Raw genomic sequence first — 24,246 nt, forward strand, 5'->3', positions numbered from 1 at the left:
GCAGTTGTTCTGTGGTGACCTACTTATATCATGGCTTATTTAGGATTTTAAGGTCTCTCCCCCTTCCGAGGTCTTTAGAGCCCTTAGGGATGGAAAGCATCTCCCTTTTCCCTCTGGTCCCTCATCAGACCTTTTTTTTTTTAACGCAAGTGAGGGGCAGGAAGAGGGATGCACTTCCTGAAGTATAAAGAGCCAGACTTAGGAGTTCACGGGCTCAGCCCTGAGAGCCACAGTCCTGGTGCCATTGGTCCTGCCACGGCCTGCCACCTGCTCCCCCAGCTCTGCGGCACTGTGACAGCTCCTTGCTGCCTCCCCTGCTCAGCCCCAGTCACACACGTCAACTCTGAGAGGCACAGCTTTCCAGGGTCCTTGACAAATGGTAGCCAATTAATGTCAATTAATCTGATTAGCCTAAATAGTTAATTAAGCAGTTAATTAACAACATCATTGACAATAACCTACGGCTCCTGAGGGATTGTGGGTGGGAGGCAGGAATGGTGGGGGGCTCTCCTTGCTCCAGGAAGGGGTGAGTCCCTTAAGGTCAGGTTGGGCGGGGGCGGCTCGTGCAGCTGTAGCCTCTCCAAGTCTCACCTTGCTCTGCCATCAGCCCCAGAATGTTCGTCAGGGCCTCGTCTGATCCCACCCCAGTAACATGCCCTCCCCTGCTCCCTGGCCAGGATTGACTTATGTGGGAGAGGCCACACCTCAGCACAGCAGAGGAGGGAGAGAGGCCTATTGTCTGGAAGACTGTTCCACTCTAAAATCGCAGAGAGGAGTCCTTGCCTCTGCTGCCACCACACCCGCTCCAGACTGGGCACCTCGCTGCTTCGACCCCTGTCGGGGCCATGGACTTCCCCGAGCTGCAGAGTAGCCCTGGAAGGGACTCGTCATCCTTAAGCCCATCCTTCAGATGTGGAAACCGAACACCTCCCATATGCCAGACCCCGTGTTCGCACCCGGGACCTACAACGGTGAGTAATGCAGAGAGCCCTCAGAGAGCTCCTGGGGTACCATCAAATGGTGCAGCCTCTTTGTTCCTGCCATGTCTTAGCTGGGCGATGTTGGTGACCTTGTTAACCTCTCTGTGCCTCAGTATCCCCTGCTGTGACCTGGCTACCTCATAGGATATTTTGAGGACTGAGTGGGAAATGCCAAATGAGTGTTCACGGTGACTAAATGACCCGCCAGGACAGAATGTAAAAGGGGCCGAGAAGGAAGTAGCATGGGACACTCGGGAGCACATGGAGGGAGGAGAGTTTGGAACAAGGTATTGTCCAGAAGACTTGTGAGCAGAGGCTGAAATTCGAAGAGGTAGAAGAAGAGGGAGGAAGGGCATCCAGGCAAAGGCAACAGCATATGCGAAGTGATAAGGCGCTGGTTTTCAACTCTAGCATGGACAGTCACCTGGGAGCTTTAAAAAACTGCAGACCCCCAGGCCCCACACACAGATTCTGAATCCATCATTTTGGGTGGGTCCCAGGAATCTGCTTTCCACGGACTGTTCTAGAAATCCGGAGGCGGGTACTCTACGCCTAGAGACCATGGCTGCAGTGGTTCTGAGTGTCCCAGGTTGGGAGGAGCTGAGCTACAGTAGGAGAGGCCCCTGGCCATGTGACCCGTGTCCTGAAAACACACCGCAGGCCCCCAGTTCTCTCCATCTGTTCAAATCATGCTTGCCCTTCAGTGGTGACCTTCCCGAAACAGCTCTGGCCTTTCGCTTACCTGCTGGAAACATCCCATGGTTTCTCTGCTGCCCACAGGAGAAAGGCTAGGCTCCCCGGACCGGCACTGTGGCCCTTCGTGAGGCCTCCCTCCCCAGCCTGGGTCCAGACCCCGACTCTCCAGCCATGCCGTTCCCCAAGTGCCTGGTGTTCCCTCCATATCTCTGCACATGCTGTTCCCTCTGCCAAAAATGCCTTCCCCTCTCCCCCTCTCCCTGGCAAACCTGGACTCCTCTTAGCAAGTCCATCTGTGAAGCTGGCCCCAAAGTCCACTGGGCAGGCAACCTCCCCCACCGCCAGGGCCCTAGCTGTCCTTGGAATGCTCCCCCCTTAACCCATATTCTGTGTCAAAACATTCACCAGTTTATGGGCCTTGTTCCCCACCAGGCTGGGGAATGCTCCTCCCTTTCTCCAGTGCCTAGCACAGAATTTGGGGATGACAATGATAATTGAGCTTTTAAGGTGAGAGGAGCTGCTGAGCAAAAGTTTGATGAACGAATGAGTGATTGAATGAATGAGCGAATGATCCTCTCTGCTTTCTGATACATGAAGAGCAGGGGGACAGAGGGAGAGAGAATTTGGAGGCAGAGAAGAGAGATGTTCTGGGGACACTAAAGGATGGCTCACAAAGACCAATAAGCATGTGTCAGGCCCAGACAGGGAGGGGGGACAGGGCTGCCTGGAGGCAGGACCTGCTGGGTGTCCTAGCTTCCTTCCCGTCCCAGAAGTCCCCAGAAGTGGCACCCTGTTGGGAGAAGGGGTGGCTCAGCTCCTCTCCCAGCCCTGAAGCCCGCTCCCCCAGCCTGGGGTTCTCTGTTTGATCCCGAGGGCTGTGCCAGCAGCTGGGGCTGGGTGCGGGGACAGGCTGCCCACCCCATTCTAGCCCTGCCCCTGGCCCATGGGTCTTTCTTCCTCCCTGAATGAGTCTAGCCTGGTGCACGTGCACGTACACATACATGTCAAATCTCCCAGAGGCGTGTCTCCGGTACCTGTCCGCTTTGCAGTCACCTCCCCCCAACGCCCAGCCTCTTTGTCCTCTTTCCATCCTTCCCTCCACCCCAGTGCAGCCAGAGTGGGCTTCCTAAAGGGCAGATCTGACCAGTTCATGACAATGCTACAAAGCCTCCCATGACTTCTGTTGCTTTCCAAATAAATCCTCTGCTCTTACAGTGGTTCCTAAGGTATTTCTCGACCTGGCTGGGACTTCTTCACTCCCCGCTGGGCTGCCCTCCGCCGTTTATTCTCAGGCATTCCCTGTGTGCTACGGCTGCATTAGATTATTCACCAGGACTTTTCATACCTTTGTGCCTATGCTGTTCTCTGGGTGTCATGCCCCAGCCTTCTCTGTCTGGCACCTTCCCTGTCATTCTTGAAAGCCCAACGTAAATGCCCCCCTCCCAGAAGCCTCCTCTGGCTGCCCACATCACCATGGTCATCTTAGCCTTGGCAGAACCTCAACAGGTCGTCAATGTCAGTTCCCTCATGCCTGCCTTTCCCACTAGTCAGGGAGTTCCTCAGGTTCAGGGTTGGTGTCTGGTTCACCTGTGTCCTCAGTGCTCAGACCGGACCCAGAAAATAGGAGGCACTCAGTAGATCTTGCCCGTGTGGTCTCACACTCAGATGATGGCCACTGAGCGCACTGGGTTTAATCCTTTCCTGAGTCACTTCTTATAGCACACTTGGGGGCAGGTAGCATTACGTCCATTTTACAAGGGAGGAAACAGATGTGGTCGTGGAGGTTGGGGCCCAAATGAGATCAGAGTCCAGAAGACTGGCAATCGCCTAAGCTTTCTTCTTAGGTCTTGTTGGATTCAGGTTCTCACCTTTCCTGGGGGATGTATGACCCTCACATGCTCCTCTTTTCCCCTTAGCAGCTCTGGCCTTCCCCACCTTGGTCCCGGGCTGACTGTCACAGGGCCCAAAGCCATCCTCACCAAGGGAAACCCACAGCCAGCAGACTCCAAAGGTGTGCTCCACCTAAGAGGGAAGGGGGGGTGGTGGTGGAAGGTTCTCCCCACAGGTCTCCCGGGCTCCCTTGGGAAGTGGCTCTTCCCATGTCCAGCCTTCAAATGGCCACTAAAAGCCAGCTTTTTAAAGAATCTTTAAAGACATCAGAGGATTCTCATGATAGAGTGAAAAATGGGATGCTGGCTTCCCTCAGCAGTGTGCTCCCGGTTTTTAAACTCTATGTATCTATGAACACATGGACAAAATCCTGGAAAAAATACCCTCCCCCCGCCCCCCACCTTCTGATGTTCACGGTGGCTATCTCTGGGTGGTGGGACTACAGATGATTTCCATTTTCTCCTTGGCTTCTCTACTTCTCAGGTCGTCTCGCACAAGGAAGGTGTACTATGTTTAGAATCACAAGAATCCAATGAAACTTGCTTTTATCTACCTGTCTCCATCCCGGGGAGTTTGGGGGGATGGTGGTGGGGATGGAGCTCAGTATGGGAGGGGTCTCGGAGCCACAGGCCATACTCAAAGCTAGGAATAAAATAGATAGGCCAAGAGCTCCCCAGCTCAGTGAGCTGCCTGCACCCCGGGGTTCGATTCACTGGGCCCAGACCGCCTCATAGGCCTCAAAGACCCCGGCAAGATGCTAAGGGAAGTATGCTCTGCCTGCCAGCTCCAGCTGGCACAGAAGCCTCTGCGGTGGGCAAGAGGCCAGGCTGGGGGCGGCAGGAGGCTGAGGCCAGGCTGAGTGCCCAGGAAGCAGTGCCGCAGGTGGATGGGCTGGCGGCTTTTGGCTGGGGACAGGGGTGTCCCTGGGGGTCGGGGGCTGCTCTGAAGCCAAAGCACACATGGCCACTGTGGCCTTTCTCCCAGGCCAAGGGCCAGCTTGGGTAGCCTGGACCTGGTCACTTGCCCAGGCCCCCTGAGCCCCCCATTCTGGATGACATGGAGTCAACAGGGCTTGGCCTCTAGGGGTGGAGCTGTCACCCTCCTGTGCTCGTGACCCAGAAGAAGGAGAAGGGGCAGAACCCAGAGGTGTCAGCAGGCACCAAAGCCACAGTGAAAAACCTAGCCTGGGCCAGGCTGGGGTCTATAACTGTTGGTGATGAGCCTGTCATAAGCCCCCTCAGCTCCTTTGGGCCTCCTACCTTCTCACTGACCTCTTCCCCCCCACCCCCACCATAGAGCAGCCCACCCCCCTTCCTCTCTGTACCCACTCTGAGTGCCCTCTCTGATCCTCCCACCTCTCTGAGCCCCTGACCTTTCTGCTGGGCCCAGGTGGGTGTTAGAATTGAGAAGGAACTTTTCCCTTTCTTGCCTGGCTTTCCCTCCCCACTCGGACTGGACTAGTCACCAGGCAGACTCACTCCCTCTACAGGGCCCTGCATCCTCTCTTTAGAGCATCAGCTGCAAAATCCCTCCCTCTCCCCACGACACCATGAATAAGCCTCAAGCACTGCACTCCTGCTGCTTCCGTGGATTTGGGGCCTGTGTATGTGTGTCCTGGAAGCCTCCTAGAGTCTGGTGAACAACTCTGGGGGGCGTGTGGAGGGCACCTTCAGTGTCCCTGCAGGTCACCTCAAGTCCTGGGCCAGGAAGGCTAAATCCTGGCTCAGCCAAAGAATCTGGGGTCTCCAGGTAAGCCACTGGGCCTCTCCAAGCTTTGTTCCCCCCCTTTAGTTAAGACCCCAAGTTCGTAGCTGGGAGGGACAGGTGAATTTTAAATCTCAGCTCCAACTAATAACTCAAACCTTGAAACACTTGGCGGTGACTTCTATCTCTGCCAATAGAACCATGGGCTTCCCGACACACAGATTTATAGGGCAGAGAGATCTTAAAATCGTCACGATGGCAGGGCTTTCGGGGGGTCATTCGGTCAAACCCCATCATTTTATGGCTGAGGACACCAAGGCCCAGAGACAGGAAGGGACCTGCTCAAGGTCACACAAGCAGCCAGGGTCAGAGATGGGCCCAGAAGGAAGGTCCTTGGGATCCTGTCCCAGAGCCCTTCAGATGCCTGTGCCACACACCTCCTCCCACCTCCCGCCGGCCCACAGTGCCCTGGTTGACCCTCACTCAGGAGAGCCTGGGGAATTGAGGACAGAGTGATGTTGTGGAAGCCTCGCTGGGCCCCTGCGGCAGTGGGTGTGGGCTGCACCAAGACCTTGCTCTGTGACCTTGGGAAAGTCACATCACTTCCAGGCCCGGTTTTGCTCCTCTGTGAAAGGGATCAAGGCCACCTTTGATACCGGGTTACGTGAGGATGAAGTGAAGCAACGTACATGAAGTGACAGGTCCATGGCAGGGGCTCAGAATATGGGAAGGAGTCAAGGGAGAGGGTGAGTTCCCCTCATCTCTTTAGCAGAACCCCTGATGGCTGCTGGGACAGGAGGAGCCTTGATTCTGCCCCTGGGGCAGCAAGCAGTGGGCGGAGGAAGAGAAAAGTCAGCAGGGGAGGCTGACCCCAGCAGTACTAGCAGTGGCTTGTGACCATGGCCCCATCTCGGTGGGGGGGCGGGGGGGGGCTAACCGCTCAGAAAGGAACAGGCAGTCACTGGCTTGCTGAGGTCAGCAAGAGGCTGGCAGGCAGAGGAGGTGAGAAGTGGATACGGCAGTGAGCAGTTGGGCCTGCCAGACCCAGACTCCCCCTCTGGCAGGCGTGACAGTGGCAGGGGTGCGTTGTGGTGGGGGCACGCAGCTGGCCAGTTCAAAGCACATTCTACCTCCAAATATCCCAGTGACCTTGGGGGAGTCAGCTCCTCACTGCACTGCACACCCTCACTCATATGCCTCAGGCTCCCCACCTGGAAAGCGGGCATCATGAATCAAGAAACTGGCATTTAAGTGGGCCTTGATATCAAGGGGCTGGGACAGGTCATCAGCTGCACCCAGGGAAGACAGCTTGGGTGCTTCGTGACCTTGGGAAAGCTACTCGAGTCTCATTTCTCAGCTGTGAAATAGGGACAGCGATGGCTTCCCTGAAGTTTTTGTGAGGATTGACTGAATCAACAGTAGCACTGTGCCAAGCGTGGAGCCTGCTCCAAGGCCCTCAGCCAGTGTCCCCCTCCTCTGGGAAGAGAAAGATGTGCTTCAAACAATGCTAAGAACTTTCCCACCTTTATCCAGCTCCTCCTTAAGAAATTCTTACTTGCATTCAACTGACAAACACTCCCCCAGAATTTTACAGCCCCAAAGTAGTTTCTCAGTCCTTATCTGGATTATTTCTTGGAATAGCCAAGTAGACACTGTTAACATAACACCTGTTTTACAGATTAGGAAACGGGCTCCGAAAGGTTAAGTGGCTTACCTGAAGTCATGTAGCTTAGATTTGAACCCATGTCTCTCAGACTTCAGAGTCCATGACACCCTACCCACCTACCCCCCACCTCTTAAGATCCAATCAAGTCTTTATTCACCCTTCAAGAATTCCTCCTCCACCCCTCACAGGAGAGTGGGATGGGGCATAAAGTTAAGGAACCAAAAAGCTGGTAATGTGTGGGAGCGATTTCCTAGCCAGCTTGGTCCTATTTCTGGCTGGGGGAGAATTTGGTACATGTCGGGGCCATGACCTTAAGATGCACAGAGAAACTCTCCAGCTCCTGCCCTGCTCTCCGCCTAAGTTCCTGCCTTTTCCCTTGACACAGGACAAAAGGCCAGCCCAGGCCCTCTGATGCCAGAAGTGGGCAAGTGAGTGTGGTCTTAGGGGAGTGAGAAGTCATGGCTGGGACAGAGCATAGGCATTGGAGTACCAGGCCAGACCTGGGTGCCCTTCTTTCTCTACCCGCCAAACCCATCCCCACAATGGACCTGCTGCCAGGAGCAGGAACTGCAGGAAGCTTCAACACTGCCCAGGCAGGAGCCCTGGGAGGGGGGGTGGGGGGGAGAGGATGCAAGGCAGAGGCTGCGTCTCTTCTCTTATCTCTCCTTTTTACCAGGAATTTGCTCTGAGCTTGGGCCCACTCGGAGCTTCAGAAACTCTCCCTGGGCATTCAGAGAGGCCACAGAGACCCCCCCCCCCCTAAACTCCTGGTGGCTATTTTCTCGTCTGTGCCCTCCATCCTCTTCCCAGTGTGAGAGTAAATGCCATCCTGTGTGAGACCCAGTTCTCGTTGCCAGATCCTGCCTCCCTAGGGGCATTTGGGCAGCTGGGAAAGGGGCCAGGCTGTCCCCTATGCTGCCACCCCCTTCTGGACAGAAGCCCAGCATTCAGGTGGGGGCTTGCGCCTTCCACCCCTCCCAGTGACCAGCCTCTCCACAGGGTCCCTGCGTTAATCTCTCCCTTCCCTAGGGAGCGGGTCCTTCTCCTCAGCTGGGGGAGGGCAACTGGGCTGCAGCTGAGCGTCTCCCTAACATCCTCATGGGCCAGGCCATGGCCATTTATGCCCAGGGGAGTCCTGCCCATGACCCCACAGGGTTCCCACTTTCTCCGTTCCTCTCAGTGAAATGCACAATGTTCCTCATCTCTGTTTCCCAGGTGCCTGGCACCCTCGATCAAACACTCTTGCAGTCCCCCAATCTACCATCTGCTCGCGGGCCTGCGGACCTCGAGCCCCTGTCCGACTGTGGAGGCCCGAGGTTCAACCCAGCCCCAGCCCCTCTGGGAAATGCCCCCGCCCCACTAGGGGCTCTCACCTCCCCGCTGGCCGCCGCGCTCCGCCGGGTGCTGAAGCCAGGCCCTCCGGCCCCGCTAGTCCCAGCTTCCTCCTCCGCTCGACTCGACAGGGCAGCTCCGCGGCCCCCACGGCCCCGCGCCCTCCGTCTCCCCGCGGGCGCCGCCGCCGCCGATTGCTGAAATGCTGGACAGCGCACCACCATGGAGGCGGTCTCCCTGCCCGCCTGCCGGCCAGAGCGGTCCGGCCTCCACAGCGCCCTCCGCAGGCCCGGAGGGCCCCCCACAGCGGAGGCCAGGGACTGGGCGTCCGGCTTGGACTCTCCTTCACCGTAGTTACATCAGGTCCAGTCCTTGCGGGTGGGAGCACTCCAGTCCCCAGAGTCGCCCGGGGCCAGGGAGGTTATTAATTTGGAACTGGAAAAAGAACTCGGCATCCTGAATTCTCGCCAGGACACTGACTGAGCAGCTGGTGTCTAAGAGGGCCCTGGGATCCGGCCAGGAGATGTCCCAGGAGGCCCCTTTTATCGCGCATCCTGGTAGCTGGACAGAGGCTGGGAAGGGTGGAGGGGGAGGGCCATCGTAACTGGTAGAGGAATTTGGGAATGGAATCGCTGGACCTTTGGTGGTGCTTGGTTGGGCGTCTGGAGTTGTGAGTCGAAGTCACCCTTTGGTTACTCTCTTCAAGACCTTGGGGTGGTTTGTCCGTCCTGCAGCTTCCACCTTTCTTTCTTTGACTGAACAGTGAGCCAGCTGAGTGCAGGAAATTCAGGGGTAGGGCAGGCTCCTGAAGAGGCTTTGGAATCCTGGAGACCTTTCTTTAGTGGAAGCCAGGAACGTGGAGGAGGCCTTTGCTTGGAACCCACTAGTGGTGTCCTGGTGGAAGCTTCCTGTCCCAGGCAACAGGGCTGGAAGTGCCAGAGCAGACTTGAGCGGCACCCAGACTAGGGTGAGGCAGGTGAGGCTCTTGGGGCGTAGGTTTTAAGAAGGCATGTATACGACCCTGAGAATCATCCCTGGATGGAGTGTATGTTTGTTGTAAGTCTGTGCAGGTCTATGTGCATGTGTGCCCAATCTGTCTATGTGTGTGTCTGTTTGTGCCCTCCTCCCTTCCCCACTCTCCCAAGTTTCTTCATCCACATGGGTCTTTGGAGTGTGTTTGAATGATTGCATCCTGGCACTGCAGGCCCATTCCAGTCTGCAGAACAAAGCTTGGGGTCGGGGAGAGGAGCTACAGCTGCTTTTGTCATTACCACAGACCCATGGCCCCAGGGGCAAGTCCTCTGCTGGTCTCCTGCCTTCTGGCTGCATGAATATTTCATCTGCTGGGGCCTTGGGCTGGCCTAGCACCAGTGTGCTCCCTCTTCCTGCCCCCTTTGCCTGGCTGGGCCTCCCAAAGCAGAGTAGGCTGTAGACAGATCAAGGGCTGGGAGAGGGCCCCTGAAGGGCCCACAGGCCTGGCCTTGCCTGGGGAGCCATGGCTGAGTGTACAGAGGGGGAGTAGGCGAGGCCAGAGGTGGTGCAGGGCTGGGGCATCCTCAGAGAGAAGCTTGTTCCTTTGATGAAATCAAGTTGGCTTTATGAAACCTCACCACACTGATTTGGTTCCTGACCAGCCCTGGCCTAAACCTCAACTGTTTGGGACTAGTGTCTGGGAACACCTTGCCCTAGCTGGGCACCCTTCCTCCTGCCCTCCCCTCAGCTGCCTCTGCAGACACTGCCCCCCTGGCTTCACAGTGGGAGGTACTTCAGGACAAAAGGGGAGGGGGGCCTGCAGCTGGCTCAAGCTAGCCTCCCCAGCTCCCTTAGGCCCTCTATTCTACCAGACCTGGGATTCGCAAACCCTGGACACCTGGGTAGCCCCTCAGCCCCAGGAGCCCCCTCATGCCTTGTACTCCTTTGCCCTGCCTCCGAGGACTAAGCCTTTACCTTGGGCTCTCTACCAGCCAGCTAATTTTCCAGAAAGGGCTCCTTCCCTTGTATTCATTTCAACAAACGGCATCACCATCTGTGCTGGTTTTTCTCCATTTGCCCCTCTGGGTCCATTTTGCTCCCTTCTCTGCCCTCCTCCAGGCCTTGGGAGGTTGACCTCTGCAGACCGATTACCCAGGTTCCCTTGCCCTTGACTACTGATTGGGTTCATTCAAGGGGAAGTGTCACCAGGAGAATGAAGAACAGGAGGAGGGAGAAGCTAGGTATTTATTCCCCTACTGAGTTCTTCTCTAGCTCTGGTCCAGTGGCTCTTTGTCCACAGCTCCAGGGCTCCTGGCCAGGCTCTGGCATTGTTACCTCCCTGTGGCACATCAGGCCTACTGGGGGTGGCTCCTACCGCTATGAATCTGGGTGCTCTTCTGTCCTTGTTGGCTTGTTCTGATATCCCCACCTGCAGCTCTGTGCACTGTCCCTTTATTACACTCTCTTCAGTTAAGACTTTGGAGGTGCTGCCTACTCCATTCTGGGTCCCTGCTCCACTCACTTCTACACCCCCACCCCCAAGCCCAGCCTCCGAGTCAGAGCCCTGTGAGGCCTCCAGCCCTCCCTCTGGTTCCCCTTCTCCCTGCAGACCTTCCACCTCCTGGAACTGCCTTCTTCACCTCCATGGTGTCTGCCTGGCCCAGGTCCCGGACCCCCGTCTCGTGCCCACCCTTCCCCATTCTCTCTCCCCTGGAACATACATCTCTACTTGAATCGCACTTGACCAATGAACCCTTCAAAGACCTCCCCGTATAGAATAGCATCTCCCTGCCCAGCACTCTTTTCCCCTCTGACCCTCCTTTAAAAAAAATTATTGGGCGCCTGGGTGGCTCAGTCGGTTGTGTCTGACTCTTGATTTTGGCTCAGGTCATGATCTCCGGTTCGTGAGATCGAGCCCTACATTGAGCTCCGCGCTGACAGCATGGAGCCTGCCTGCGATTCTCTGTCTCCCTCTTTCTCTGCCCCTCTCCTGCTAGCCTGCATGCTCCCTCTCTCTCTCAAAATAAGGAAACTTAAAAAAAAATGTTGTGGTAAAATATATGACATAAAATTTACCATTTAACCATTTCAAGTGCACGGTTCAGTGGCATCAGGTACGTCCACATGCTGTACAGGCATCACCCAAATCCAGACTGGGACCCTGTACACAAGAAACATTAACTCCCTGTCTCCTCTCCCCTCAGTGCCCTGGCACCTGCCACTCTACTGTTGTTCTCTGTGAATGTGTCTCCTTTGGGAACCTCATATAAGAGGAATCATATAGCGTGTGCCCTTTTGTGTCTGGCTTGTTTCACTTAATATCATGTCATCAAGTTTCATCCATGTTGTAGCAGGTGTAGGAATGTCCTTCCTTTTATTTTTTAAAAAAATTTTTTAACGTTTTTATTTATTTTTGAGATAGGGAGAGACAGAGCATGAACAGGGGAGGGTCAGAGAGAGGGAGACACAGAATCTGAAACAGGCTCCAGGCTCTGAACTGTCAGCACAGAGCCCGACGCGGGGCTCGAACTCACGGACCGCGAGATCATGACCTGAGCTGGTGTCGGCCGCTTAACCGACTGAGCCACCCAGGCGCCCCTTCCTTTTATTTTTTTTTTTAATACTTTTTAAAATGCTCATTTATTTTTCAGAGAGAGGAGGGGAGGGGCAGAGAGAGAGGCAGGCAGAAGATCCGAAACAGATCTGTGCTGAGAGCAGAGAGCCCAATGTGGGGCTCAAACTCATGAACCGTGAGATCATGACCTGAGCTGAAATCGGACGCTTAATCAACTGAGCCACCCAGGCGCCCCAGAATGTCCTTCCTTTTTAAGGCTGAATACTATTTTATGGTAGATAGAGTGTATTTTGTTTCTCCATCCATCCATCAATGGACATTTGGGTTGTTTCCACTTTTTGGCTATTGTGAGTGATGCTGCTGTGAACATCAGTGTATAAATATCTGGTTGAGTCCCTGCTTTCAGTTCTTTTGGGCACATCGCCAGAAGTGGAATGACTGGATTACATGGTAGTTCCATGTTTGATTTTTTTTAATGTTCATTCATTTTTGAGAGAGAGAGAGAGAGAGCGCGCGCAGGGGAAGGGCAGAGAGGGAGGGAGACCCAGAATCTAAAGCAGGCTCCGGGCTCTGAGCTGTCAGTACAGCTGCCCTTTCTCTCTTACTCTGCTGTGCCTCTGCCACCCTCTTTCTGTGCCATCTTGTGTCTAGAGCACGAACTCCATGAAGGCAGGACCCGGTCATGCCTGTCTCTGCATCTCCCACACCAGCCACGGAAGGCGAGAGTCATTGCTTGTTGAATCGAGTTGTTTAGTTTTCTGTCTGCCTTCAAGCTGCTCTCTGTCTCCCCCCCCCCCACCCTTTTTTTAATTTTAATTTTAATTTTTTGCCTCTCTGCCCCTCAGTCTACTCTGCTCCTCTTTTCTCTGGCTCTGCCTTGTCCATTTATCTTTCTGTATGATATGATGTAGACTTGTACCTTGGGGCACTTGACCTTAGAGTTAGTCCCTCTCTTCTGGTGCCTCTTTCTCCTTTTTTTTTTTTTTTAATTTTTAAAGTTTATTTGTTTATTTATTTACTTATTTTTTAAGAGAGACAAAGAGAGTGCGTGTGCAAGGGAGGGAGGGAGGGGTAGAATCCCAAGTAGGTTCCACAATGTCAGCACAGAGGCCTCAAACCCATGAACCTTGAGACCATGACCTGAGCCAAAATCAAGAGTCGGACACCGACTGAGCTACCCAGGCTCCCCTCTTCTGGTGCTTCTTCAAGTGTCCCCTCAACCCTCTGCATCAGAACCACCTTAAATGCTTATTAAATGTTTCCGTGTCTGAGCCTCTCTCCAGACTTACCCTACAAGGGTAACAAATACTCCAAAACGTAATGACTCAAAATAATGACGATTTTATTACATGTCACAAGTTTGGGGGTTGGAAATTTGGGCAGGGCTTGGGTAGGTGATTCTTTTGCACCACAAGGCTTTGAATGGGGTCCCACTTTTCATAGGGTGGGGTTTTTTTAAGCTTATTTATTTTGAGGGAGAGCGCACATGGGAGGAGCAGAGAGAGTGGGAGACAGAGGATCCCAAGCAAGCTCTGCCCTGTCATCGAGGAGCCCCGTTATGGAGCTTGAACTCACAGACCACAAGATCTTGACCTGAGCCGAAATCAATAGCCTGACACTTAACCGACTGAGCCCCCCTGGCGCCCCTCATGGGGTGGCTTTCAGCTGAGGGATGGGTTGTGGACCAGAAGGTCAGGGATACCTTCATTCACATGTCTGGGGCCCCCGGTGGGGATGGCTGGAGGGTTAGGCTCAGCTTGCTTTCTCTCCTGCAAATAATCTCTGGTCTGTCCATGTGGTATCTCCAAGCAGGGTCATCAGACTTCTCACATGGCAGCTCAGGGCTCTGAAAACGCCAGCTTCAAAGAAGGGGATATAGAAGCTGCCAATTTCTTAAGGCCCTCCCTCAGAAGGCACGACATAACCGTCCCCATTTTCTATTGGTCAAAGCAGTTACCCCACTCCACTTATTCATTCATTCATTCATTCATTCATTCATTTAAGTTTATTTATTTTGAGAGAGAGAGAGAGGATGAGTGAGGGAGGGGCAAAGGGAGGGAGAGGGAGAGAGAGAATCCCAAGCAGGTTCCGTGCTGCCAGCATAGAGCCCGATGCAGGGCTCAAGCCCATAAAGCCAGGAGATCATGATCTAAGCTGATGGACGCTTAACTGACTGAGCCACCCAGGTGCCCTCCCCCACCCCCCACCCCACTCCATTTAGAGAATTGCTTCATCATTCATATTCAAAGGTGGGACACCTCTAGATGGGAGGAGGGGCAAGGAGTTGGTGGCCATCTTTTTTTTTTTTTTTTTTTTTTTTTTTTTAAGATTTATGTAATCTCTACACCCAGCGTGGGGCTTGAACTCAGTACCCTGAGATCAAGAGTTGCATGCTCCACCGAGTGAGCCACCCAGGCGCCCCTTGGTGGCCATCTTTAAACCACCATATCTACTGAGTCACACACCTTGGTAGACCCATGATCGTGCGCCTGAACTTGAAGACCCAGTGCAATGGCCCTCATCTGTCCCAAGAGCTCATGCCCCTCAACCCCGAGGCTGTTCCTTCGCCTGGCATGCCTCACAGCCCCGTCACCCTGGGCTTACCCTGTCATTCAACAGTCTCCTTCCTTGGCCTACCTCCCAGAGCCCACAGTGACACTTGTGTGAGACATGTGGGTAGGCCCCAGAAGGATGGCAGGATTCAAGCATGAGCGGCCAGCAGGCATTTGCAAGAGACTGCACCAGACATGCGGTGGAAGCTGAGTGATTGCATAATCCTGTTCTCACTGGAGAGAAAGGCCTGGAACTGGAAGATAAAAATAGTCCCTTGAACCTCAACTCCAGGGGATTTGTGCAAAGCCACCCAGGGCACATAAGACCAGAGGTGATGGTCTGAGGCCACCTGGAATTGTCGATCCTCCAGTGAGCGATGAGCATGTGCCTGGGGTGCTCCTGGCTGGCCGTGGGCCTAGGGACTCTGAAGGCATTGCCACTGTCCTCCCATGCAGGCAGGTGTGGGGAGGGGTCAAGGGGCCTAAAACTTCTTCTGAGACTGGCTGGACTTGGGCCCTCAGGAGGCTCCTGAAGCAATCTGGGAGGTATTTTTGGAGGAGAGTCTTGAGCTGGGCCCAAAGTGTGGGGAGGGTGTGACAGACTCAGTGGGAAGAGTGGGGTCTGGAGCCAGATTTGCTGCTGACTAGCGGTAGATTTGGAGAAGTGATGTAAGCCTCGTTGGGCCTGTTTCCTCATCTGCAAAACGGGGCTGATAATACCCGTCCGAGTGTTGTGCTCCGTTTTGAATTACTATAGATCTTCTCAGGGTCATAGCTTGCAGCAAAGTGGTGATATGGGTGAAGGGCCAATGATGTTCTGGCAAATGACAAGACCTGGGCATCCAGGTCACTCCCCTTGTCCTGGTACCTTAACTGTTCACTTTTTGCCCCTGGCCCAATCCTTTCTCCTGGGCCCCATCCCTGCCGCCCTGGTGCCCCCTCCTTGGCCAGCAGTATGCTGGTTCCACACTTCATTCAGGGACCACTGCCTCTCTCTCACTGTGCCTCTGCCCAGCCCACCCCAGGCCTCTTCCTCTCCATTTCCTTCCCCTCCACTGGCACATCTCTGTGTCTGTCTCTGTCTCTGTCTCTCGCTCTCTCTCTCTGCAGAGCCTGGGAAATTGAAGAGTCCCTTGTGGCAGACAGGCTGGGCTGACCTTGAAGTGGATCTTTAATAAAAAATGAGCAGAGGCGGCAGCCTCCCTCGCTCGCCTCCCCTGCACTCCCCTCCTCCCTCCCACCTCCTGCTCTCTTCTCTTTGCCTGTGAATCCCCCATAAGGAGCCCTTGCTCTGGGTTAAGCACTGCCTTCATTAGGGAACTTTGGAGGGCACAGATCCCTGGGATGCAGGAGCATGAAGGGAGGAAGCTTTTGGTTGCACTGGGGAAGGGTATGGGGAGAGTGGGTTATACTCTGAGGCCGTGGGCCCTGCCTGCTTCTGCCTTATAGCTTTCCATTGGAATCAACTCCACCAAGGCTTCACAACTGTCCCAGTGGTCCAGCCCCTACCCTGGTGCGAGGCTCTCATGGACTGGAGTTGGGGGGCCAGCAGCAACAGCAGCAGCAAGTGGGCTCAGGAGGGAGAGTGGCTCACACTCTCCACTTGGCCTGATCCCAGCATTGTGTTCATCCTCATGACCTCGAATCCTCATGTTGAGCCTGTGAGCTGGAGATCATTGTCCCAACTCACAGGTGAGGACACCAAGGACCAGAGGGTTTCAGAGCTGCCTGCGGCCACCCAGTCGCTAGGTGGCTAGGGCAATGCCTTGAATCCAAAACCCAGCTCTCTCCTGGGACCACTGGCCTCAGAGCTGTGCACAGTCTTACCGCTGCCCTGACCGGGGCAGCCAGCTTCTCTTCTGTACCAAGGCTGGAACTCGTTTAGGCCCTTGAACATAGTCCTTGTGGGAGGGATAGACCTCCCAGAACCAGGGTACCAATTCCCTGGTTCCTCAGTATGTCCCTCTTTCCCTCTGGGCCTTTTGGGAATCCCCCTGAGCTGTGCACATGGTGGGTATGTGAGTCTGGCTGGCTCAGCCGCTGTGCCCTTAGGGTTCGAATAGATCTTACAGGTGTATGGGAGGTCTAGACATGTGTATGGATGTGTGTGCACAGTTGAGTGCATATAGCATGTTTAAAGCATGTGGGTGAAAAATGAGTGTGAATTTGCAAATGAATGAATGAATAAGTCACTCAAATGGACAAGCGAATGAGGTGTTGTGTGCCAGGCAAGGTAGAACCAGGAGCAGAGACTGTGCCCTCTTGGGGCTCTCCCTTCCCCTGAGGCCTGCTGTGACAGAGACGCCCGCCACATGTTCATGCTCCCCTTCCAGACTGTATAGTTGTCAATGGGATGTGAATGCCCATCCAGGGACTACATCTCCCAGCATACTTTGCATGTAGATAGACCATGTGACTAATGCTCACCAATGGGATGTGGGCAGAAGTGACATTTTCCTGGAAGAGGAGCCTAAGAAGTGGGTGTGCCCTCTCTCCCCTCCCTTCCTACCCCCTCTCCTGCCCCCCCCTCCCCCCCGCTGGAAGACCGTACAAGACTCCAAGGCCCTGGAGAGGGGAGAGGGAGCCACAGGATGGAAGGAGCCTGGGTCCCTGTGCTATCACATGGAAGAAAGCTTACCTGTCTACCAGGAATATCAGCCTAGGACCATTAGAGAATGAGAAATAATAAGTAGTGATAAGCTACTGACACTTCAGAGTTTATTGCCACAGCAGCTAGCATTGCCTTAACTGACACACTCAATAGAAGCTATTACTCAAGGTCAAACTATGGAACTTAGTAGGGGCTAAGATGACAGGCGCCTGTGAGGAGGGCCAGTGAGGCCCTCCCCCCTTTTGCCTGAGCATGGCATGGCCTCGCAGCTTTCTCCTCACCTCCCACATTCCGGGAAGAGTTAATGTTGCTTCTGGGTTGGATGAAGGACTCAGATGTTGGGGTTAAAAATGTCGAATTAGCCCAAACTAATCTACAGTGTCAGAAGTCAGGATACTATTCTTCCAAGAGTGGGGGGTGGGGGTGGGACTAGAAGGGGGGCAAGGAAGGCTGGGAATGTTCTGTTCCTTGATCTAGATGCTGGGTACTTGGGTGTGTTCAGTTTGTGAAAATTCAGTGAGCTGTATGCGTACAATTTCCGCACTGTCTCTGTATGTATTGTATTTCAAGAAAAAGAAAAAAAAACATTTTAAGTGCCCAGCAGAGGGAAGGTAGGGTGTGGAGAGAAAGAGGGGGAAGAAGATGGGGTGGAAACGAGGGGAGGGTGTTGGCAAGAGGGATGAGGGAGGGGTGCACCCGTCACTGTGACCTGGGGTGGATACCTCCTCTCTCTCCTTGGCAGGCCACCACAGGCCATCACACACCACCCACTGTCCTTCCATCCCACACAGGCACCTATGGCCAGGTCCAGAAAGCATCCAGGCCGCCCCCCTGGGCAGGTGCTATGGCCTGGGAACCCCCACCCCCAAGGAGTGTGCAGCAAGCGTTCCTTGGAGGCCTGAACACCATGTGTTCTGATTAGGACAGGGCACATGGGGTGAGTTTAGGGTCCGGGGGAGGCCAGGGGGCAGGGCGGCTGCAGAGGTGGCTGAGGCTGTCTTGGAGGAGGTGACCCAGTTTCACGTCCAGCGTCCGTCCGCTAGCAGAAAAGAGCCCGGTCACCTGAACACCCTGTACACGTCTACATGGCACCCACACGCCAGACTCGTACACAACTCCCATGTATCTCGATACATGCCACACGCCCCGTCCCATACGTGTGCCACATACGTGCCCCCACACTCCTTCATACCTATACCCATGCCCCAGAGACACGCCCCCCGCAGGTCCCATACCCATGCCTCGGGTACACACCTTACACGTATGCCCACACACATATCACATAGGTGCCTCATACAAACGCCCTCCCATGCCATATCCGCTCAGCCAGCACGCCACACTGGTGAAATACCAGCTCCTCCTCTAGGCCGGTACAACCCGGATACACAGCGCACACATAGGCGCTGTGGCCTCAACACGGGGCCCACGCGGGTACGTGTGTGCGGAAACACACCAGCACGGCAGGTGACACGAAGTGTCCCTGGGACAGAGATGGCTAGAGATGGCCTGACTGGGGAGGAGCACACCCACAGTGACACGGACTCCCAGGAACCCAGAGGCAGCAGTGGATCGACTGAGGGTCCTCTCGTGGGGTCTTACGCCAGGCGCCACCTCTTCCACGAGGCCTTTGCTGACTGTTCAGCTGCAGAAATCCTGCCTTACGGGAAAGGACAGATGACTCACGTCCTTGTTGGGATCTGCCAGAGCCCCCCTCCCCCCACCCTTACCGCGGCCTGGGCAGCAGTCAGAGTGAGCTGGGGGCAGGGCCAGGTGGGAGCCCCTGGGGAGCTCCAGGGTCCTTGGACTGGGGCAACCTCAGCATGCCCACTAGGGCGGCCGGTGGCTTGGGGCAGGCTGTCGGTATGGACAGGGAGGGAGCCCGGCTACAAAAGAGCCGCACGTGTGTGTATGTGCGCACAGACACAACAGTTGGTATAAATATGGTGCATTTAATCGCATGCTACCCAGAAGTCTCCTGATGCCCTGACGGCAGCAGGCCCTCCTTCTCCCCCCGGCCCTGCTTTAATTACTCCTCCAGGGACCCTAGCAGGCTGCATTTGCCTCCGCAGCCAGAGGCCAGCTCAGACAAAGGTTGCTCTAGCCCAGGCCTGTGGGGGGACCGGGGTGGGGGGGGGCAGGTAAGCCCTGCACATTTGCTCTGCCTGTGGCTGCCCTGTGGACCCCCGGTTCTTTATCTCTGGCTCCCACTGGGTCCAGCCAGAGCCCTCCTCCCAGCAGCCCCATTCTCAGGCCAGGAGCCTCCGTGTGAGCCCCAAGAGTGCCCCGGCCTCCAAGTGAGGAAAATCACAAGGACGGCCACCATTTCTTGAGTGCCTACAGTATGTTGTGGACTTAGTATACTTAGTCCTCTCAGCGATACTAGTGAGGAAGCTGGGGCCCCGGGAAATTAAGTCATTTGCTCAAGGCTCCACAGCCTTGGGGGGTTGAGGTTGGGGAAGAGGTCTGGGGTCTGGAGTGAAGTGATCTCTTGACCCTCAGCAACCTCATCTTCCAGGCTGTCCTTCCGAAGGGCTCCCGCCCTGCTGGACTCTCCCTTCTGGAAGGTTCTGTGGCACTGGGAAGTATAGAGTCATTTATAATGTAGCATGTTGCCAGTGGAACTTAGGCAATTGGAGTTCTGTCTCCACACTCTCGTTCCTCCAAGCACCTTCTGGGCCGCTGTTGAGCACTTTCTTTAAACTGGCTGCTGTCTGTCCTCAGCCGTGTTTGAGCAATGCTGCCCCGGACATGGCAGGTTTGACGTGCTGGTTCCCAACATTTAGACACACATCACAGTAGATGTGCCTAAACCACGGCAGGGCCCCGTGGAGAGGCCTGGCCGGGTGCCCAGCACTGGCCGGGACTCCACGGCGTGTGGTCAGTGCCCTCTGTCCTGCGGCCCCTCCCATAGCTGCTGAGACAGTCCCTCCTCTCCGACAGCCAGGCTATGACCCTGCATCTCCTCATAGAAAGCTCCCTGGGATGGAGTCTCAGGTCCCGGCCACGAATCACCACCGGCAAGGTCACTTGACTTGAGCCTCAGTTTGCTAACTGTCCTCACACCATACCCACATCTAGTGGGAGCATGGCACAGTGGAGCTGTCCTATAAAGGCGCTAAAGTTGCTCCAGGCTCGCACGGGGAAGGGGGCGGCTGGGCAGGCCCTCTGTGCTTCCCTGTTTGTAACAGAGGCCTCCGCTCAGGCACACTGTGAGATGGCAGACGTGGAAAGTTCCGGAGAATAAGATGCTCTGTGATGCAAACAGGCACTTCCTGGTTTGCTCCAAACGGGCAGCAGCGGCGGCTCAAGGTCCCAGTGCACTGTCGAGCCCAGCCCAGCGCAGGTGCATCTCGCACTTGCCTTTGAAGCTTACAATGTCGGCTCCCCAACACACACAGACACGCACCCCCCTCCACACATACACATGCACTCACCACATGTGCACACCACACATATACACACACACAGTACACTCATGTACCACACACACCATGGACATGCACACTACATACACATATGCATACATATCACACCACACACACACACACACACACCACGCCCCTGCCACCGCCATCTCGCACCAGGCAATTGGCAGGCAGAAAGGGACAAAGGAGGGAGCGGTTCTTGCATACACACACGCACACGCACACACACATGCACACCACACACGTGCATACACACACCACATCCACACACTACACACATGCATACCATACACCACACACACACACACACACACACTCACACACAATCACTCCAGCCCACAAAAGGAGCATTTCCAATCACCCCCACCCCAGGAACCCAACCAGCAGACCTCCCTGGCAGGAGGCTAACCTAATTACTGGCCTGGTCTGCCTGTAGCCTGGCTGGGAGAATATTAACACCAGCAGGAGCCTGGGAGGGAGAGCAGGGCGGAGAGAGTTATTTTAGGCAAGAGGTGGGGTTTGCAGTGGAGGGGGGCCCTGGCCTAGGGAGGAGGGGTCTCAGAGGGAGGGAGGGCTCAGGTCAGGAGGAGGAGGAGGCAGCCTGGCTCTGGCCTCCCGAAGAGGGACCAGGCCAACCTGGGGCTCCCAGGGACGTGGGAGGGGCTGAGTGAAGGCAAGAGAAACTTGCCAACACTAGCTAGCAGAGCGGTCCCCTGGGTGGGGGAGGGGCTGGGGAGAAGGCTCTGTGTGATCTGACAGCCCCTCCCCCACACCCACAGAGAGACAGGGTGGGAGCAGGGCGGGGCCTCTCTGTCAGGCCTTTGAGAGTAGCTGGGCAGTGGCAGGCAGGGACTGTGATGTGACTTCTTGCCCTGAGCAGGGATCTGTCCCCTGTGGAGTGCCCCCAAGATTCTGCCTCCTGGGGGGTCACAGTGGAACCCCACCCCCAACAAGCATGTAAGACATCAGAGCACTGGTGAGCCAGGAACCCAAGAAATCCAAGGGTCAACCAACCCATGTGCACGGAGGGTCTGCCCAGCTCCAAAATGTCTGAGGCACGGCCCTGTACAAGCCGCAGGCTCCTCGCTGAAGAGGTTCAAATCCCAGCTCCTTTTACCTGCTGTGTGACCTTGGACAAGGTACTCAACCTCTCTGAGCACCAGTTCTCTTGGCTGTGGAATGGAGATGCAAACTGTACCCACTTGAGAGGGTTGTGGTGAGGGTTAAGAGGAATATGCCTGCAAACCCCTAGGGGGCGCACCAGCTTCCTGTGGCTGCTGCAGCAATTACTACAAACTCAGTGGCTTGTTATCTGCCAATTATCTAACAATTCTGGAGGTCAGACGTTCTAGAACCAGGGTCAGCGGGGCTGCTGTTCTTCTGGAGGCTTTAGGGGAGTGTCTGTCTCCCTGGCCTGCCTTCCTCAAGGCTGCCTGGAATTCCTCAGCTGGGGACCCCTCCTCCTTCTTTGTAGAGGCTCAGAGCAGCATCTTGGGGAGTCGGGAGGGCTTAGCAGATGTGAGAGAGGGCAAAACGTGCTCACGGCCTGGACAGCGGTGGGAGATGGTTGCGTCAATAGGGGTTTCCAGAGGCTGCCAGGAAAAGTCGTCCCTGTTTTAGGCAGAACGTGACATCAGAATCAGGTACCAGGGACATTACAACTCCCTGGTGCACAGCCCTTTACAGTTTGTAAAGGGCTTTTCACGATCTCATAGAAGAGAAGAGATCATGCTTGCTGAGGCTCAGCATGACCTTCCCTCAAGGTCACTCGGGTATAAATGGCAGAACCAGGGCTGCATCCAGGGCTGTTGGACTCTAAGTCTGGGGGATCTTCCCACCGCACACCGGGTGCCTCCGTGCCCCCCACAGCTGAGAAGTGTGGTCAGGACGCCGGGAGTGGGCACAGTGCCCCGAGAAGAGCAAAGGCCACTGGGTTTGGGGAGCAGCCTGGGCCCCCATCCTGCACTGTCACTTAAGCTGTGTGAGCTTGGACAGGTCACCCTTGTCCGTGAAAGGGGCAGCACTGGGTGGCTGCCGCATTACATGACAAGACCCACGTGGTGCTAGAGTCTGGGGTTAGCTCAATAATGTTCTCTGGAAAGACAGATTTGATTTTTTTTTTTAAATGTGTATTCATTTTGAGAGAGACAGAGAGAGGGGTAGAGAGTGAGCAAGGTAGGCACAGAGAGAGAGAGAGAGAGAGAGAGAGAGAGAGAGAGAGAGAGAATCCCAAGCAGGCTCCACGCTGTCAGCACAGAGCCTGTTGTGGGGCTCGATCCCACAAACCGTGAGATCATGACCTGAGCTGAAACCAAGAGTCAGATGCGTAACCAACGTGGCCACCCAGGCTTAGTTTGGTTTGATTTTTAATTTCATAAGTGATACTCATTGTGCATTTTGACCTCTGTTGGGAAGGATTTCGTTCTCACTGTGCAATATTTAACTATACCAAAGTATGTTGGTTGTGCTGGGTCCGCTATAACAAACTACTGCACAGGAGTGGCTTCCACAACAGAAATTTATGGTCTCACAGTCCTGGAGGCCAGATCAAGGCGTCTGTGGTATTGATTTGTTCTGGGGCCATGAGGGTGGCTCTGTCCCATGCCTCTCCCCTGGCTTCGGGTGTTTTTTAGGCAATATTTGGCATTCCTTGCCTTGCAGACAGACACATCGCCCATCTCTGCCTTTGTGTTCACACGTTCTCCCTGTGCGCATGTCTGTGTGCAAATTTACCCTTTTTATTAAAGTTTATTTATTTTCAGAGAGAGAGACAGAGAGAGAGAGAGAGAGAGAGAGAGAGACAGGAGAATGAGCAGGGGAGGGGCAGAGGAGGGAGAGAACCTCAGGCAGTCTCCATGCACCTGACTCGGGGCTCAAACTCATGACCTGAGCCGAAATCAAGAGTTGGACACTAACCAACTGAGCCACCGCACGTGGCCCCAATTTCCCCTTTTTATAAGGACACCAGCCGTTTTTGGATTAGTGACCCACCCTACTCCCTTGCGACCTTAACTAATTACATCTGCAACCATCCTATTTCCAGAGGTCACATTCTGAGGTACCAGGGGTTAAGACTTCAACATCTAAATTTTTAGGGACACAATTCAACCCTTATATAAGACAAAGTATATAGAAGGAAAACCTGAGGGCACGCTATGTACAGCATGCACCCCAGAAGCAACTTCCTCATTCCTCAAGTTAATACCCGGCTGACTTCAAGACCTTTTTCTATGCACTTAATATTCAAACACAAATGGGTTTGGGGGGGGGGGGGTTTGCAGGGCTTTAAGACTTTTCGTGGTTTTTCTACTTTACATGGAATCATGTAATGCACTTTTGTTTCCATTTAATAGGTTGTAGGGAGGCTTTTGTGTTAGATCAGTGCTTCATTTACTAGCTTTGGGCCCAGGGAGGGCGGTCGGGGAGGTGAACTGCTGGAAAGCCCAGTGCCTGGACGCCCACGCCCACCCCACCCCTAGCTGAAGCAAGGCCTGGGGTGGTGGTGGGGGGGGGGGGTGCCCTGTGCTGGGGTGGGGAGCTTACTCTCAGCCTTATTCTCTGGTTCCTCTTCAGAAGGGACCCCCTCCAGGGTAGTATTAAAATATTTAACCACCGGGGCGGGGCACCTGGGTACCTCAGTGGGCTGAGCCTCCAACTCTTGATTTCATCTCAGGTTATGATCTCACGGTTTGTGGGATTGAGGCCCTAACTGGGATCTGTGCTGGCAGCTCAGAGCCTGCTTGGGAATCTCTCTCTCTCTCTCTCTCTCTCTCTCTCTGCCCCTTCCCCCACCTCAAAAGAAATAAACATTAAAAAAAAAATTTAATGACCAAAAGCACTTTG

General features: G+C 54.8%; 1 long non-coding RNA gene across 2 annotated transcripts in view; it reads left to right on the plus strand.

Annotated features, from left to right (window-relative positions):
• Window positions 1-24,246, plus strand: part of LOC123382563 — a 53,915-nt gene that overhangs the window by 12,656 nt on the left and 17,013 nt on the right. Inside the window, exon 4 of one of the 2 annotated variants that reach the window (XR_006591123.1) lies at window positions 678-971. This is a non-coding gene — a long non-coding RNA (uncharacterized LOC123382563). Of the gene's footprint in view, window positions 1-677; window positions 7,551-24,246 lie in introns of those variants that run through there. The other variant, XR_006591122.1, reaches the window with a different exon arrangement.

The sequence above is a fragment of the Felis catus genome, chromosome E3, assembly GCF_018350175.1.
Source record: "Felis catus isolate Fca126 chromosome E3, F.catus_Fca126_mat1.0, whole genome shotgun sequence".
Lineage (NCBI taxonomy): Eukaryota > Metazoa > Chordata > Mammalia > Carnivora > Felidae > Felis > Felis catus.